Raw genomic sequence first — 17,448 nt, 5'->3', positions numbered from 1 at the left:
TGAGCAGAGAGCCTGATGTGGGGCTTGATCCCAGGACCCTGGGATCATGACCTGAGCTGAAGGCAGAGGCTTTAACCCACTGAGCCACCCAGGTGCCCTATCTCCATCCATTGACTTCTAATCTATATGCATCTTCACATTTTAAGCAGATTCCTTGTAGGGAATATGGGCTTGGGCCTTGTTTTTTGATTCACTCTTACAATCTTGGTTCTTTAATTGGTAGGTTGACCATTGAGGTTTAAAGTAATGACTGACAGAGTTCAATCAATATCTACCATATTTTCACTGTTTTCTATTTGTTGTCCTTGTTCTTTCTTTCTTTGTTCCTATTCTTGTCTTCCACTCCTTTTCTGCCCTTTTAGGGTTTGAATTGATCATTTTATATGATTCGATTTTCTCTCTCAGCATATTAACTGTACTTTTTTTTCTTTTTAAAATGATTTCTCTGAAGTTTGTAATATACATTTACAGCTAATTCAAATCCACTCCAAATAACACTATACTGCTTCATGGGCAGTGTGAGGACCTTATAATACCAAAATGTTACAAATTCTCCCATTCTGTCCCTCAAATCATAGCTGTCATCCAACTCACTTATATGTAAGCATACATAAGCATAATCTTTATTTCACCTTTACTTCTTCCTTCACTGATGTTTTTCTTTATGTAGATCTGAGCTTTTGACCCTTATTACTTCTTTTAGTATAATAGATTGACTTTTTTAATAAAAGTTTACTCTTAAATGTACAACAGGATCTAAGACAACACTTCATTCTAGGTATAGGCAGCAACAGACAGTATGACACAGAATCCAGAAGTTTAAACAGGCATGGAATTATAGACCAACATTGCCTTGGTACAAGGAATGCTTTACTTTTTGCCAGATTTCTTAATTCCACCTGCAGCCAGGGGATCTTTCCCCATGGCCTTCACTTTTAGCTCCTCAGGTTTCTTCTGTTTCTCTTCTGCTTCTGCTTGAATGCCTTATGCTCCTTGTCCTTCTCCCTGGTCTGTTTCTTGGGCTGCTGCAGGACCTTCTCACCAACCCCATGGCTGGACATGGCACCTGCACTCCTTCCCCAGACCCTGCCACCAAAAGCCTGACCTAAATTGCACTGCTTTTCTTTAAAGAACTTCCTTTAACATTTCTTCAAAGCAGGTGTACGGACAATAAATTTCCCTCAATTTTTGTCTGAGGAAGTCTTTCTTTCTCCTTGACTTTTGAAAGAGAATATTGCAGGGACACAGAACTGTGAGTTGGCAGGGGTTTTCCTCTTACCACTTTAAATATTTCATTTCATACTGTTCTTGCTTGCATGGTTTCTGAGAGATCAGATGTAATTCTTACTTTTGTTCCTCTGTAGGTAAGGTGTCTTTTCCCTTTGGCTTCTTTATCTTTGATTTTTCTGGATTTTTTTTCTTTATCTTTGATTTTTTTTGTAGCTTGAATTAGGTATGCTTTGGTATAGTTTGGGTTTTTCTGTTATTTATTTGGGGGTTTTGTGGGGGCATTTATTCTTCTTGGTGTTATTTGAGCTCCTTGGATCTGTAGTTTGGTGTGTCATATTAATTTGGGAGAAATTCTCAGTCTTTATTGTATCAAATATTTATCCTACTCCTTTCTTTCTTATCCTCTGATATTTTCATCACATTTATGTTACACCTTTGCAGTTGTCCCACACATCTTGCATATTCTGCTATATATTTTTTTCTATTTTTGGGTTTTTGTTGTTGTCCATTGTTTTGGGGTTGTTGTTGTTGTTGTTGTTGGTTGGTTCTGTTTTTGCCTTTTTTTTTTTTTTCTTTCCAGTTCTGGAAGTTTCTATTGATAGATCCTCAAGCTCAGGGACACTTTCTTCAGCCACATCCAGACTGTTAATAAATTCATCAAAGGAATTTCTCGTCTCTGTTCAGTGCTGGTTTTTATTTTAAGATTTTATTTATTTATATGTCAGAGAAAGAAAGAGAGAGCACAAGCAGGGGGAGTGGCAGGCAGATGGAGAAGAAGGCTCTTTGCTAAGCAAGGAGCCTAACACAGGACTAAATCCCAGGACCCTGAGATCATGACCTGAGAGGAAAGCAGATCTTAACCAACTAAGCCACCCAGGCATTGTTGTTGTTGTTGTTGTTGTTGTTGTTTAAATCTCTAGCATTTCTTCTTAAGATTTTCATCTCTCTGTTTACAATGCCCCTCTGTTGAGATTATGCTGAGTGAAATAAGTCAACCAGAGAGAGTCAATTATCATATGGTTTCACTTATTTGTGGAGCATAACAAATAGCATGGAGGACAAGGGGCGTTAGAGAGGAGTAGGGAATTTGGGTAAATTGGAAGGGGAGGTGAACCATGAGAGACTATGGACTCTGAAAAACAGTCTGAGGGGTTTGAAGTGGCGGGGGGTGGGGGGTGGGGGGGGGTGGGGGGGTGGGAGGTTGGGGTACCAGGTGGTGGGTATTATAGAGGCCACGGCTTGCATGGAGCACTGGGTGTGGTGAAAAAATAATGAATAGTGTTTTTCTGAAAATAAATAAATTGGAAAAAACAAAACAAAACAAAAAAAAACAATGCCCCTCTGTTCCCATATGCTATCTGCTTTATCCATCAAATCCCTTAGCATATGAATCATAGTTGTTTTAAATTCCCAGTCTAACAATTCCAACGTCCCTGCCGTATGTGGTTCTGATGCTTGCACTCTCTCTTCAAACTGTATTTGTACATTTTGGCCTTTGGTATGCCTAGCAACTGTGTCTTGATAGCCAGACATGATGTACCAGGTAAAAAGAACCACTGGCAAGAGGCCTTTAGTAATGTGGCGATGAGGAGTGGGGGGAGGACAAGTATTCTGAGTCCTCAGTCGGTTAGTGAGCCTGTACCTATGGACCGTGGACCTCACGAATATTTCTCCCGCCCGCTCCTTAGGTGGCACAAGATGGCTCTAGTGGCCTGGAGTTGGGGGGGGGGGGATCCACCTCCCTTAGTTCAAGTAAGCTCGGATAAAACCCCAGCATGTTAAGCTCTGGTTAACAAGCTTCTCCTGAGAGCAGATCTTTTGAATAAGAACAGATGCTCTAGCATATTTTTAAATGGTTCTTTTCTCTCTCCCTGCCAGAAGCATGCGGGGGGGGGGGGGGATCTCCCCACCCCCCCCAACCAATATTCACTGTGAGGGGCACCTGGGGGCTCAGCTGGGTGAGTGTCTGACTTTTGGCTTTGACTCAGGTCATGATCTCAGGGTCCTGGGACTGAGCCCCGTGTCTGGCTCCCCGCTCAGCATGGGATGTGCTGGAGACGTTCTCTCTCTCCCCCGCCCTCCCTCTCTGTTGCTCCCCCTGCTTGTGCTCGCTCTCTCTCTCAAATACATACAATATATCTATATCTTTATATCATCTCTATGTCTACATTCGCTGTGAGAACCTGGTCAAGCTCCTGGAGGTAAAAGTCACAGAAACATGAAGACCACCCAGTGCCAGGGTCCCCCTGGGATTCTGAACTGACTTGCCCACACTGAGCCTCCAGGAATTCATCGAGGACAGCTCCGGTTTCCCTCCCAGCCCTGGTTCCTGCCGTGGTTTCTCCACTGGGGAGTTGGGATTCTCCGTATCTGCCGGATGGTGTCTTCAGTCTGGGGGGCGGCGGTTTGCCCTGTGACCTCACTTCTCTTTTAACGGTTAAGAGGAGCTGTTAATTTTTCAGCTGGTTGTTTTTCCACTTGGGATAGCGCGGCCACTTCCATGTTCCTCACACCGAGGCCCGGAAACGGAAAGCTCCTCATGCACAGAACCGGAAACGGAAAGCTCCTCCCGCGCAGAACCGGAAATGGAATGCTCCTCAGGTGCAGAACCGGAAATGGAGAGCTCCTCATGCGCAGAACCGGAAACCGAAAGCCTCTCCTAGTTTATTACTCTCTTAGCTTCAGTTGTCTGTGATTCTATCAGGTCTTTTCTCCGCATCACTAATATGATTTTCAGACTCCTCACTGTTGTTTGGTGTTCCTAATTTATTTACTTTTTTTTTTTTTCTTTGTAGATTTTATTGACTTCTTTGGGAGAGAGAGCTGCGAGCAGGGAGGGGCAGAGATGGAAGGACAAAGAATGGGAAGCGGACTCTGCACTGAGTGTGGAGCCTGACATGGGGCTCGATCCCATCACTGCCTCAAGATCATGACCTGAGCCCAAATCAAGGGTTGGATGCCTAGCTAACTGCATCACCCCAGGACCCTTAATTTATTCATTTTTAAAATTTCTTTCCATTTTCTTATTCAGGTGTAATGTATATACAGTAAATGTACCCTTTTTAAGGTAGAATTCTGCATCTGACAAACAGTAAGGTAACTCTCACCACAATCAAGTTATAGAACGTCCCTAACCCTCCACATGTGCCCCTGCTTCTTGGTAGTTAGCTTTGCCCTCCTCCACAGGCCCTGGCAACCGATCATCTCCTTTCCATTTCTATAGTGCTTTTTCCAGACGGTTATAGAAATGGAATCATACAGTATGCAGACTTTGGCTTTTTTTCATTTGGCCTGATACGTTTGAGATTTACCTTGCATGTATCAGTCACTTGTTCCTTTTTATTAATGAGTACTACTGAATTTTATGGCTCTTCTACTTGATACATCTACTCTCCAGCTGAGGGACATCTGGGTTTTTCCAGTCTGGGTCAATTACAAATAAAGCTTCTATAAACATTCATGTGTAGATTTTTGTGTGCACATAGGTTTCCATTTTATGGGTAAATCTGTAGCCCATTTAAAATTGAGCAGTTTGTTTCCCAGAGTCCATAGACTCTCGTGGTTCCCCTCCCCCTCTGATTTTCCCACCCTTTCGTTTTTTCCTTTCTTCTCCTAATGTCCTCCTTGCAATTCCTTATGTCCCACATATGAGTGAAACCATATGATAATTGTCTTTTGGTTGACTTATTTCACTTAGCAAAATCCCCTCCAGTTCCATCCACGTTGATGCAAATGGTGGGTGTTGCTATGGACTTCAGGAAACAAATTGAGGGTTTCAGAGGGGAGGGAGATGGGGATGGAAGGATCAGTCAGTCTAGTGATGGGTATTAAGGAGAGTACATATTCCAATAAGCACTGGGTGTTATATTAATGGATCATGGAACACTACATCGAAAACTAATGGAGTATTGTATGGTGACTAACATAACATAACAAAAGAAAATTGAACTGTTTTCTTACTATTGAGTTTTGAGTATTCTTTACATATTCTGATACAAGTCCTTTTCAGATATGTGATTTGCAAGTGTTTTCTCCTATTCTGGAGCTTCCCTTTTTATTTATAAAATGTAATTTATATTTGAGTTCAGTAATAACAGTTTTGGCTTGTGTCCTTAGATCTGGAAGTTCTCTCTCTCTCTCTATCTCTTTTTTTAGTTACTTGGTTTATTATTTCATCTGGAACTAACCTGAATTTTTATTCTTACTAAATTGCTCTGGATAGCATAACACAATTGCTAAAAGTGGTCTTCTGTTCAATTTTTTCTTCTAGTTGGCCATCTCCTTATTTTTGCATATCATGGTATTTTGTTTTTTGTTTTTCTTTTTGTCTTTTGTACCCCTCTTCCCAAAGAACTTGTTCACCTGAAAAACCTCAAGCAGATTAATTTGCCTGCCATAATGTATTTTCCATCTGACTCATGTTTGCCTAGTCCTGATCAGACATTTGTTTGCTCTGGTGATATGTGGGCTGCTGTCTTCCCACTGAGCTGTGATTTACCAATGAATGGGTATCTCCTGTTCCACCCACCAGTTTTCTCCACCCTCAGTAAATGTTAGAGAGCAGGAAATGTTCCTGGGATCGAGCTTTTGCTTTTCTTCTTTTTAGAAGAATGTCTCCACTCTGCTCTTCTTCCAAACGTCTGTGGAATACTCTTGCTCAGAACTCATGTCATCTAGATGGGGTGGGATTAGGGGTGGCCCCACTCTCATTGGGAATATCTCTAATTCCTTATGTAGTTGCCATGTCTACTTTTTGGCCAAAGAGAGACTCTCTGTTGTTCATGTTTCTTGTTTCCTCCCTTTTTTCTCCAGCAGCCATTTCTACTTTTCTCTTACGTAAAGGAAACTTAGGGGTCCTCTTCTTTGAAGACCTAGGTACACAGTGAGAATATTCGAGTCTTGGTCAACTCAGCACCGTGGGTTTCAAGAGCTTGGAGAAGCTGTTAGGAACAGCACCCCTACCCCTGAAGTCTCTGCTGCCTTCTATTTCCGTCGTCAACCATCAGGCTTTGGACTTTGTGGTTCTAGCTCAAGTCCTTTATTCAGTTGGTTACTGTTGGTTAAAACTTCAGGATTTTTCTTTTGACTTTTTCATTCCTTTTGTTAGAGTTGGGGAAGAAAAGTTTGATGATGTCCTTTCAATTCATTCATGGCTTCCACAGTTTTATTTTATGGTTAATTTCCTCCTCCAGGAAGTGCTCTCTAATTCCACTGAGTGTCCCTATCTCTCCTCTGTTTTTGCACAGAGCTGGTATTAACTAGCAAGATTTTTCTCTATGATTAAATTATTAAAATACTTCATTATCTGCTAGAAGTAGCCACTGTGCTAAGCCTCCTCAAGAGATTACTAGAATCCTTCCATAGTCATTACTGCCCTGGTCTCTCTTCCTAGAAGTCCTCCCTCTCACCTGCCATGGAGCCAGCTACTAAAAGCTTGATGTTTGGAACATCACGGGGCTTCCAGAGCCCTATAACAACATTGCTGATCACTAATGGACATGCATAGGTTGGTTGTTGCCCAAGCCGACAACATGCCAACATGCTTAATGTCCCTTCTACCTGGGCTTATCTCTTCCATTGTCATTTTTTACAGAATTCTGAGGTTGCTTCTCTACCTGTCCTCTTGGGGTCTAGAATACAAATTCCTTGATTGTAGCACTTCAAGCAGCAAACATTTATTTAATTTCTTTTATATGCCATGTTAGTGCTCACTTAATCCTTCCCCAAATACTAAGAAGTTGGTATTATCACTCCGTTTCACAGTGAAGAACTCCAGACTCAGTGAGTTTTAGCAAACTGTGCAAGGTTACACTGTTAATTAGGGCAAAATAAATAAATAAATAAATTTAATTCAATTCAGCCACCCTGCAGAAGTTGTCTAGGAAAGATATTTCCAATGGAAATTCTATATAACTAGCATTTTGGAATAGGAACAACATGATAACTGAGGTGATGTTAAGCTCTTATAACATGCTTGCACTTGTAGCTCTTTTGATGGCAAGGACCGTATTTCCTTAAATCTAAATGTCCCTTATAGTATAGCAGAATACATGGCTCCTAGTTGGCCCAGATGAATGATTGTAAAAATAAAGCAAGAAATGGTGAAAGAATGTATTAATTAATTGATCAATTTGTTAAGTACTGTTTCATTAAGTACATTAAGAAGATATAATTGGGGATGTGCAAAAGCAGCATAGAATGAGAGGCAGTATATGTAATGTTTAAGAGATGAACTTCAGAGGGCGCCTGGGTGGCTCAGTCAGCTAAGGGTCTGACTCTCAGTTTCAGCTCAGGTTGTGATCTCAGGGACCCTGGGATCCAGAGTTTGTTTGGAATCCAGGGATCCTGGATTGTTCACCATTTTATTGACTTGTAATCACTATTTATCTAGTATGGATATTAGTCAATTGTAACAACCAGTAGACCTAACTTTCCCCAGACCACTGCTGTCATTTTACTTTATTCAGTAGATTTTTCAGAGTACAGAACTTTTCAGTATTTTTACGGTCAGCCTCCCACATTTTTCCCTGGTTTAAAAAAAAATGAGATAAATGATGAGTGTGAAGTATTCTTCCGAATTCTATTCCAATAATTGTATAGTCTTGACTTTCATAATCAGACTCTTAACCCATCAATATGTTTGTGTCTCTGTATGTGTATGCATAGTAGATGTCTAACTATATTTCCACATTTGTTTCAACTGCACATGTAAATGCTTTTCTTAGAAACAGCAGAGAATTTTCAACTGAAAACATGTTTGGACTTTCTCTAACAAGAGAGTTCCTAGGTGTAGCTAAACACAGAAGTGTTCTTTAAGAAGGCATAACTAAACTGTAATTCTCTATTTCTAATAATTAGTAACTAATCTGTTTCCTCTATTTCCAACATCTAATACTTATCTCTTTAAAACTTGACCTATTATTATATCAGCCAGGGCTCAGTACCACATTCCACAGCAGAAGAGATAATGGAACTTATGACATTCCTCACATTAGGGGGAATGCTTCTGTTATCTTATCAGTGCGTAGGATATTTGTAGTAGCTTGCCGATTAACAACCTTCATCCAGTTAAGAAAGTTCTATTCAATTCCTATAAGCACTCTGAGATAAAAGAGTCCTAACCCCAGTTTCCTGTTGAAGCACACATCTACACTGGCCTCTAAAAATGAGAGGTGGGAACAACTCTCCCATTACTGTTCAGTGAATGACATTTTCCCTGTGTAGGACTTAATCTTCACTGCCTCCTGAATTCTGAGATTGGAATTAGTCTGCTATTCTGCTGGATGGCTTCTCTCCCACCTTCTGGGACTGGTGTGTCCCAGGTTTTCTGTGAATAGTAGCCAACCCCCACCTTTGTAGCTTCAGACTGCCCTACTACAGGCACATATCTCACATTTCCCAGCGTAGCTGCATGTTTATTTTGACTCCTAGGTTGCTCCCACAACAAAGGATGGGACATGATATAAGTGTTTCATGTTTTGTTTTGTTTTTTAGAGAGGGGACGAGAGTGAGAGTGTGTATAAAAAGCAGGGCAGAGGAAGAGTGAGTAGGGAAGGGCAGAGGAAGAGGGTGTGGGAGAGAGGGAATCTCAAGAAGCCTCCATGCCCAGTGCAGAGTAACAGCGGGGCTCCATCCCAAGACCCTGAGATCAAGACCTGAGCCAAAATCAGGAGTCAGCTGCTTAACCAACTGAGCCACCGAGAAACTCCCATTTTTTTTTTTCTCTACTCATGAATCTTAGAGATTAAAGTATATGAGAGTCTCCTTGTTCTTTTTTACACCTATATAGTATTCCCTTGCTTAGCTGTTGCATAAATTCATAACACCTATATCCCACTGGTAGATCATCTTTAGGGATCCTCCAAACTTTTGTTATTACAAATAATCCTGCCACAAATATCCCTGTTAAACATCATTTTACATGCATGGAGCTCAAGTAAAAAAAAAATCTATAATGGAATTTCCAGGACAAAGGATATATGCATTTTTTAAATTTTGAAAGATATTGCCAGGCTGTCTTCCCTACAAGTCATACCTGTCCATGACCCCTCATTTTCCCCTTTGGTTGTTCATCTTTGTCTTACTGTTTATAAATCTCCATATGTTTTGGAAATCGGCTGCTTTTCAATCTTTGAATTATATACATGCCCTCGTGTATTTTTAAAGATTTGAACTATTTTTAGCTATGAGGAATTTCATATTTGTGTGAGGTTGAAATTATCAACATTTCCATCTTGAGATTCTCACTTTTGTGTCCTACTCCAAAAGCTTTCTCCACCCTGTGTTTACACTGAAAATTCCCTTCCTCGATTCTTTAAATACTGTTAAAATTTTACTCTTTAGCATTTCATTTTAATACATCTGGAATTTTTTTTCTAATGTAAGCTACAAAGCATGAATCCAACATTTTTAAAAATTTACTTATTTACTTATTTTAAAGATGCGGAGGGTGGAGAGACAGAGGGAAAGAATCTCAAGCAGATGCCCTGCTGAGTGTGGAGCCCAAGGGGCTCAATCTCATGAACTGAGCTGAAATCAAGAGTCAGATGCTTAAATGACTGAGCCACCCAGGTGCCCCAAACCCATCCTCAGAGGGATACTCAGCTGCCTTGATACACTACTTCATAAGCTTCCAAGCTATTCTAGCCCCTACCTCATCTTGGAGACTAGGTTCTCTCCATTTAGACCACCACACATGCTCATTCTGATTAAATGTGGAGCCTGCTAGTTAGCTCAATGCATGCCTGGTCTAGGGTCTCACTCCTACATCATCAATGTGTATTTTCCTCTAAGATGGAGCCTACTGGTATTAAACACATGGTCATGTTGCCCATTAAAAAAAGGCAACATCAGGGGTGCCTGGGTGGCTCAGTCTGTTGAGCCTCTGACTTTTGATTTTGGCTCAGGTCATGATCTCAGTGTCGGCATCAAGCCCCTCAGGCTGTGCGTTCATCACAGACTCTACTTGGGTTTTTCTCCGCTGTCCCTCCCCCTGCTCTCTCTCTCTCTCTCTCTCAAATAAATAAATAAATCATTTTTTTTAAAAAAAGAGTCAACTTCAAGGAACTCTCTCCTGGCCCCCCCGCAACCCAAATACTTCATCGGCACAACCTGACTCCTTGAAAGACGTGGCTGTACTGTCTTCAATTCCCCTCTTCTCTCTGCTCCCTCCCTCACCACTCCATCCATGTCACCAGTCACCTCCACCAGCTAACAGTCTCCAACGGGCAGGTCTTGGTCTCTAGGTTTCTTCATCTATCGAACAGTAGCACAAATCCCTCTTTTGTAAAAGTATGCCTTTACCAGATTCCAGGTCACATTTCCTTCTTAGATCTCCTTCTCTCACCTGCTGTCCCTTCTTCATCTCCTCTCCCACTTTCTCCTCAACTCCCAGGTGAATTGCCCACATTCTCAGGCTGAGTCCTCAGACCTCTTTCCTCTTCTGTCTCTACTCAATCCCTTCGTGATCTGGGCTAGTCTCACGGTCTTAAGCAGTATTTAAATGCTAATGACTTCCAAGGTTCTGTCCCCATCCCAGACCTCAACACTCAAGGCCACACACACACATATAATCTATTAATCATCTATTCAACATCCCCGCATTGCTGTCTAACAAACATCTCAAATTCACATGTCCAAAAATAAATGTCTCCCTCCAGCTACCAAACCGGCTCCTTTCATTCTTCCCCACCTAAAGAAATGCCAACTTCACTGTTGCTATTGTTCAAGAGAAAGCCTGGAAGCCATCCTTGATTTGTCTTTGTCTGATATGGCACAGCCCATCAACTAGCAAATCTGTTGTCTCTCCCCTCAAAAAAGTGCATGTGCAGTCTTGTGTCCTGGAATATTCTCCCTAGTATCTGCATGTCTCATGCTCTCACTTCTACTAATCTCTGCTCAACATCTCCTGATAACTGACTCGTCTCTAGGAAGGAGAGCCTCCTCTTCCCAATGCTCCCAACCCCTCTTCTCTCCAGAGCAACTGTTTCCCTCTGCATAATTACATGTGTCTGTAATTATCTGATTCCAGATCTTAGAAGTAAGCTCCACAAGAGCAAAATGTTTACAGCTGAATTCCTAATACCTAGAAGAGTGCCTGGCACAGAGGAAGTGCTCATATTATATATCAAATAATCGAAGGAAGGAATTTGGAAGACAGTTTCTCTTCTGCCCTAAGTGTGTCTGGTATGCTTCCTGCCTTCTGCAGAACAGCAAGTAGATGTAGAGTTAGAAGGACCTAACTTTCACAGTTCAGTTAAAGGAGCTCTGAGCCAGAGAAAATAAAACTTGCTTCTGGGCCCATAGTTGGCACTAAGCAGGTGCAGGCCCTGGATGGGTCCAGTTATCTTGAGTATCTAAGATTCCCTGCCAAAAGATCGACTTCATCATACCATCACATCTAGTCTCCAGAATTTTGTTAGAACATGGGAGAGAATGTCTGTTATAAAAGTATACTTACCAATTCTCCCTGATCCTAATCCCCCTTCTGGCTGCACCGTCTTGTGAATGGCGCCCCCACTTACCTAGGCACCAAAGCCAGCATTTTATATACCTTTCTACCCAACTTTCTAACGTTCCTAAGTCACCAAACTATACAGAGGCTGCTTCCTGAGCGTATCACAATTCCATTCACCTGTCCCTTTTCCTGGGATCTTTGTCTAAGAAAGCCTCAGTTCTGCAGGCTACTCATTCTCAGCCTCCAATGTTGCTTACATCTCATTGATTCCTTGCCCTGCAATGAAATTATATTCAAGTCCACCCCGCATCCTCCAACACACACTTTTGCTAAGAAACCATCAAAGGCTCTCCTTCCCCTCAGGTTGGGTTCCGTCTCCTTGGATGAGCACACAAGACCCTCCATGTGGCCATACCTTTTACTAGGCTCATGTCCTGCTCTTAATAACTTATGTTCCTCAAAACCTATGTGTAATTTCATGCCTTGGAACCTCCTCGCGTGCCATTTCCTCTTCCTACAGCAGCCCAGCACTCACCCACCTCTCTCTGATGCTCTTCTCTGCTCTCCCACAGCTCCTGTGTTTCTTTCTCTCAAGGCACCTTCTGTGCTGTTGTGTTGGATTAAGTGTCTGCCTCCCTGAACTAGACTGAGCTTTCTGTGGGAGAAGAAATGGCTCCTTCTGTTCCTGGCCCTAGGACCAACCAAAATGGGCACTAGATAGACTGAAATGGGCCAGTGGCAATGAAATGTTTATAAAATGTAAAATATGTATTCTTCAGGTATTATTAATGCAGTGTGAAGCAACTGTCCAGGGGGAAAGGTAGCTGGGAAACGTTGGGGCCTTTGTGTTTATTGCCATGCTTTGCCTTGTGTGCTTCCAGCCAAAGTCACATTACACATTAAGATTGATCACCTTGTTCATTTTATGACCGCCACTTTACTAAAATATCCCCAGGATGCTGTCTGAATACCAGAAGAGTGGTTATTCAGCTTATTTTGGGGAAGCCAAACAGAGACTCATTTCAATTTCACTGTTGGAATAAATACCCTACCTACTGGGCTTTGATTCCAGCTGGAAATGGACCAGGTATCTATGTATTCTCTCATGTTTGCAAGAGAGGAAATTGCCAGCTTTGCCATTCATCCCTTTAGTTTGGCCAGTGACCAGGAAGTCAAAGTACTGGGGCAAATGTACAAAACACACTGAGTACATATCTGGAAAGGGCAAAAACCAAGAGACAGATGCTAAACCATCCACAGCATAGAGCCCTGAAAAGTGCCTCCCAATTTGGTTTTCTTCCAACAGAGCAACACATTAAGTTGGGCTCTTAACCCAAGTGAAAGGTTTTAGATTTATTTCATTGGCAGATGGAAATTAAGTTACAGAAATTCAAAAGGTACAGGCTAGGGTGCATTTAATTTCACTTATTTTTAATTACACAAGAAATACATGAATATATTGTCACTATAAAAATTGAAATAGCACAGATAAAGTTGAAGTCCCTCTTGACCTCACCATTATATTCATTTCCCCTCTCCAGGAGTTACTGCTACTATCAATTGGAAGTGTATCATCAGACATGCACATGTGTGGGTGTGCATACACACGGAGATATTAAAATGTGAAGCTATTGCCTGAGGCCCCAAAATAATAGTCTATTCCAAAATGAGTTACAAGATCACTATGGAGGATATCAGTGGTGGTTGTCCATGAACCACAACCAGGGCACAAAAGGATTTTGAGTTGAGATGGTGAGAGGTGGTTTTGGATGAAAGCTGTCTTTCAGCTCCATGTCCATGAGCATAGAGAGAGAGGTGACATCTTGTCCGTGAGAGAGAGGTGACATCTTTGCTCATTTCAAGTGCAGGAAAAGGCTTTAATGGGATGATTCCGGGGGTTTGATATGTGCCCTCAACAAGATTATGTGTAGCCATCTTTTTCTGTTTTGTTTTTGCATTATTTTTCTTATATAATCTCTTTCCCACTTCTCAAGGTTAGAAATACATTCTACTTTTCTTCTAATACATCTGTGATATTTCAATTGTTTGGACGTTTGATTTTGTTTTCACAGTGTCAGACAGTAAACTGACTACTTTTTCCCAAATTAATTTGATTACTTTGGTTGGGATAACAAATTATTTCAATACTACTCATCATGTAATCTTTCATTACACCCTGGTTTGAAAGGCCACCTCTGCTGTATATTAAAGTTGCAAGTACTTGCTGGTTCCTTTCTGGATTGCGTTTTACATGATTGATCCATTTGTCTGTTCTTAGAGAACATACTTATGGAGACCCAAATATGCTTCCTTTCCATGGAGTTGAGAACAACTCACAAAGAACACTCTACCCATTATTGTGGCTTTTTCAGGCTGTGCCAGGTAAAATCAGGGTCATGAAGGTGGTAGCACCAGGTATCTGACTCAGCCCCCACCCACTAAGTCAGGCCCTGAACTTGCTCTTCCCTTGACCTCTGTGCTCAGAACCCTCAACATCTCTGGAAAGCACCTCTCCCATGCTCCAGAGAAACTTCCTTAGCTAATAAAAACACTTGCTACTTTCCACTCCTTCTTGAGAAACCCTGGGGGATGCCTGGTGGTGCTTCCATGAAGCCAACACAAGGCACCCACTTCTCCATCCCTCAGCCCCACCCTGGTGCCACGCAGTTGCCCCTTCTGAGAAGGTTTCCTGACTCACCAGATGACTTCTGGAGGGCTCATGACTTAGCTCTTTCTGGCTTTGTTTCTCACTTAACAGAACGGTTTTTCTTAGAATCAGACATCAGATGATAGGATGCTGATGTAAGACTCTGCAAGGAACAGATTCAATGAGACACTTCTGCAACGCTTGCTCACTGTCCAACAGACAGCACCCCTGGTGGGCTTACGCTCCACATCATGCACCAATAGCTAGGACTCAGGCATATGTACAGCCTCGGTCCTCATGGATGAGACATCTGCTTTAGGTCACAGAGTTTACAAGGACAAAAGCATCGCCTTACTCATCTCCACAATGGGGTAATGCTACATTCTTTATAGGACTTTTGTGAGATGCAATGACAACCCATTGTAGGAGATAAATAGATGCCTCTTACCCTTCCTTCCCCACTAAATGAGGCCCACACCTTGATGAAACATCACCTCTTCTCTGAAGCGTTGGCCATGGCAGTCACTGGGCTAATCCCCAGTGGTCTCTTCATATTGACTTTCATTGGCTTCTGGCCTTTTGTTTATTTATTTATTTGGAGAAAGACATTTATTTTCAGATAATAGATATTTAAGGTACAGTATCCTGGACCTTGGCTTAGCTATATTCATCATCTCCTGAGTATCTATGGAAACTGAAATCAGGAACCCTCCAGAGGGCTGGCCCTGGATGTATTTCATAGCCTCATTTAATTATAACCATCAAAGTTAATGAGGGTCATAAACTGTTCCATAACACACCAATGGGCAGTATTGTTGTAGGTGAACCTGGACATCTCATTACAAAACCAGCATGCCAGAAAAGGCAGAACTAAATAAACCTTTCTTCTTATGAAGAAAAAAAGACAATGAAATACACACTTTGGTAAAATTTTCACACATGGTAAAATTAACTTTTAGTCAAAAAAAAAAAACCCAACGGAATTATTACCTTTATTTTTCTGGTAAAATTTCCATTTTCAGTCAGAATCAGATTCAATCAGAATCAAAATTGGCAATTTTGTTTGCCATGAAGTGTAAGACTATTCAAAGTCAAGTCAGGTAGACAACAGGGCATTATGTGAAAAGGACAAAAAGGTAAACAGAAAGAAAGGTCTGAAAGAAAATATGAGAAGAAATAATGGTACCAGAAACCTAGTAAACTGGGGCATTAAGGATCTCCAGAGAAAGAGAACCAACAGGATGGATGGATGGATGGATAGATAGATAGATAGATAGATGACAGATAGACAGATATAAAGAAATTTATTATAAGGATTTGACTTCTGCAGTTACAGAGGCTAACAAGTCCCAAGATCTGTAGTGAGTCCCCAAGACAGAGATCCAGGAAAGTAGGTGGAGAACTTCTAGTCTGAAGGGAAGCCAAGTCCACCCTCCAGCCAGACGGTATTTTCTCTAACTCTGAGGACAATCAGCCCTTTTGTTATATTCAGACTTTCAACTAATTGGATGAGGCCCACCCACAGTAGGAAGGAAATATGCTTTACTCAATCTACTGATTTTAAATTTAGTCTCATCCAAAACACTCTCACAGAAATACCCAGAGTAACGTTTGACCAAACATCTGGACACCCTATGGTCCATGTCAATTTGACACATAAAATTTACCACCACACCCAGCCAATACGTGTTAAAATTCCCCATACTGGGACTTTTGTGTCTCCATCTGTATATTTGTAACATGTATATTTTATAGCATTTAAGAAATGCATTCTTCTGACCTGTTCTTAAAGCTCTGTTCTTGGGACTCTTGAAATAACCCCACAGACATTTTTTTTTAATTGAGGTCAAATTCATATACTATAAAATAAATTATTTTAAAATACAAAATTCAGTGGCATTTCGGATACTCACAGAGTTGTGCAACAATCACCTCTATTTAGTTCCAAAACATTTTCATCACCTCAGAAGGAAATACTATACCCCTTACTTAAGCAGCTATTCCCAATTTCTCCTTCCTCCTAGCCGCAGGCAGCCATTAATAGTAATTTCTGTCTTTATAAATTGTCCTATTCTGGCTAATTCATAAAAAGGGAATCGTGTAATATATGACCTTTTATGTCTGATATCCTTGCCTTAGCATATTTTCAGTTTCATCCATGCAATAGCACATATCCTTACTTTGTTCCACATTATGGCCAAATAATATTCCATTATATGTATAAACCACATTTGGTTTATCCATTCATCCACTGATGGGCATCTTGGTTGTTTCGACAATTGGCTATTATGAATAACGTTACTATGAACATGGGGATATAAATATTGGTGTGAGACCTTGCTTTCAATTTTTTTCTGGGTCTTACCAAAGAGACCCATAGAGAAGAGGTACTGAATCACATGGCAATTCCATATTTAACTTTTTGAGAAACTGTTTTCTTCATCCTACATGCTTAGCAGGAAATTATTCATAAAGTAAAAGCACAGGAAATCAGATCAACATTTAAAACACATACACACCCGCTCAGAGGCTGCCCCCTGTCATCCCACACACTCAATGTTGTGCTTGCTACAGAGGCCTCATCAAAGGTGAAATAATGGGATCTTCTGTTCCACTGACTCTTTCCCTCTTTCCCAAGCACATGGGATACCACACTCAAGCTTTTGATGATGGAGGCCACGCAGTGACTTTTCCTGCTACCTTGGGTTTGGCCAAGAACTGACGCCAACATTCTTCATTGCTTCATAACATGGAATGAATGGGAGATGGATGACATCACCAGAGTCATTTTTAGTGGTAGCTTTCTAGCTCTATAGAAACTCAGAAACCTGCCCAGAGGTGGGGGGTGGGGCAGGTGCAGGGGAGCAGAGGTTACTGAGGCCGCAGGTTCTGGACTGGCATATGACCTTACCTCCTGAGCTGAGCTCCCTGTCCAAGGCACATTCCACATCTGGAGTCAGACAGAGGTAGATGTGAAGGAACAGAAAGAGGTGGGTTGGGGAGTCCCTGGGAGCCTGATGAAGCCTCTAATCAGACCCCAGACTTGGCTGACTCAGGGAGCATTCCCATTATAACAAAACTTTGCTTCAGTTAAGATTTTTAAGGGATTTTCTTT

The 17,448-nt window shown here is 41.5% G+C and overlaps 1 pseudogene; it reads right to left on the bottom strand.

The window, feature by feature from the left end:
• Positions 1 to 870: 870 nt before the first annotated feature.
• Positions 871 to 1,061, bottom strand: LOC122893873 (annotated as a pseudogene).
• Between the last annotated feature and the right edge of the window lie 16,387 nt (positions 1,062 to 17,448).

This window comes from Neovison vison, chromosome 13 (assembly GCF_020171115.1).
Source record: "Neovison vison isolate M4711 chromosome 13, ASM_NN_V1, whole genome shotgun sequence".
Taxonomy (NCBI): Eukaryota; Metazoa; Chordata; class Mammalia; order Carnivora; family Mustelidae; genus Neogale; species Neogale vison.
Note: the sequence above shows the minus strand (reverse complement) of the source record. Positions and strands in the feature narration are given on the sequence as shown.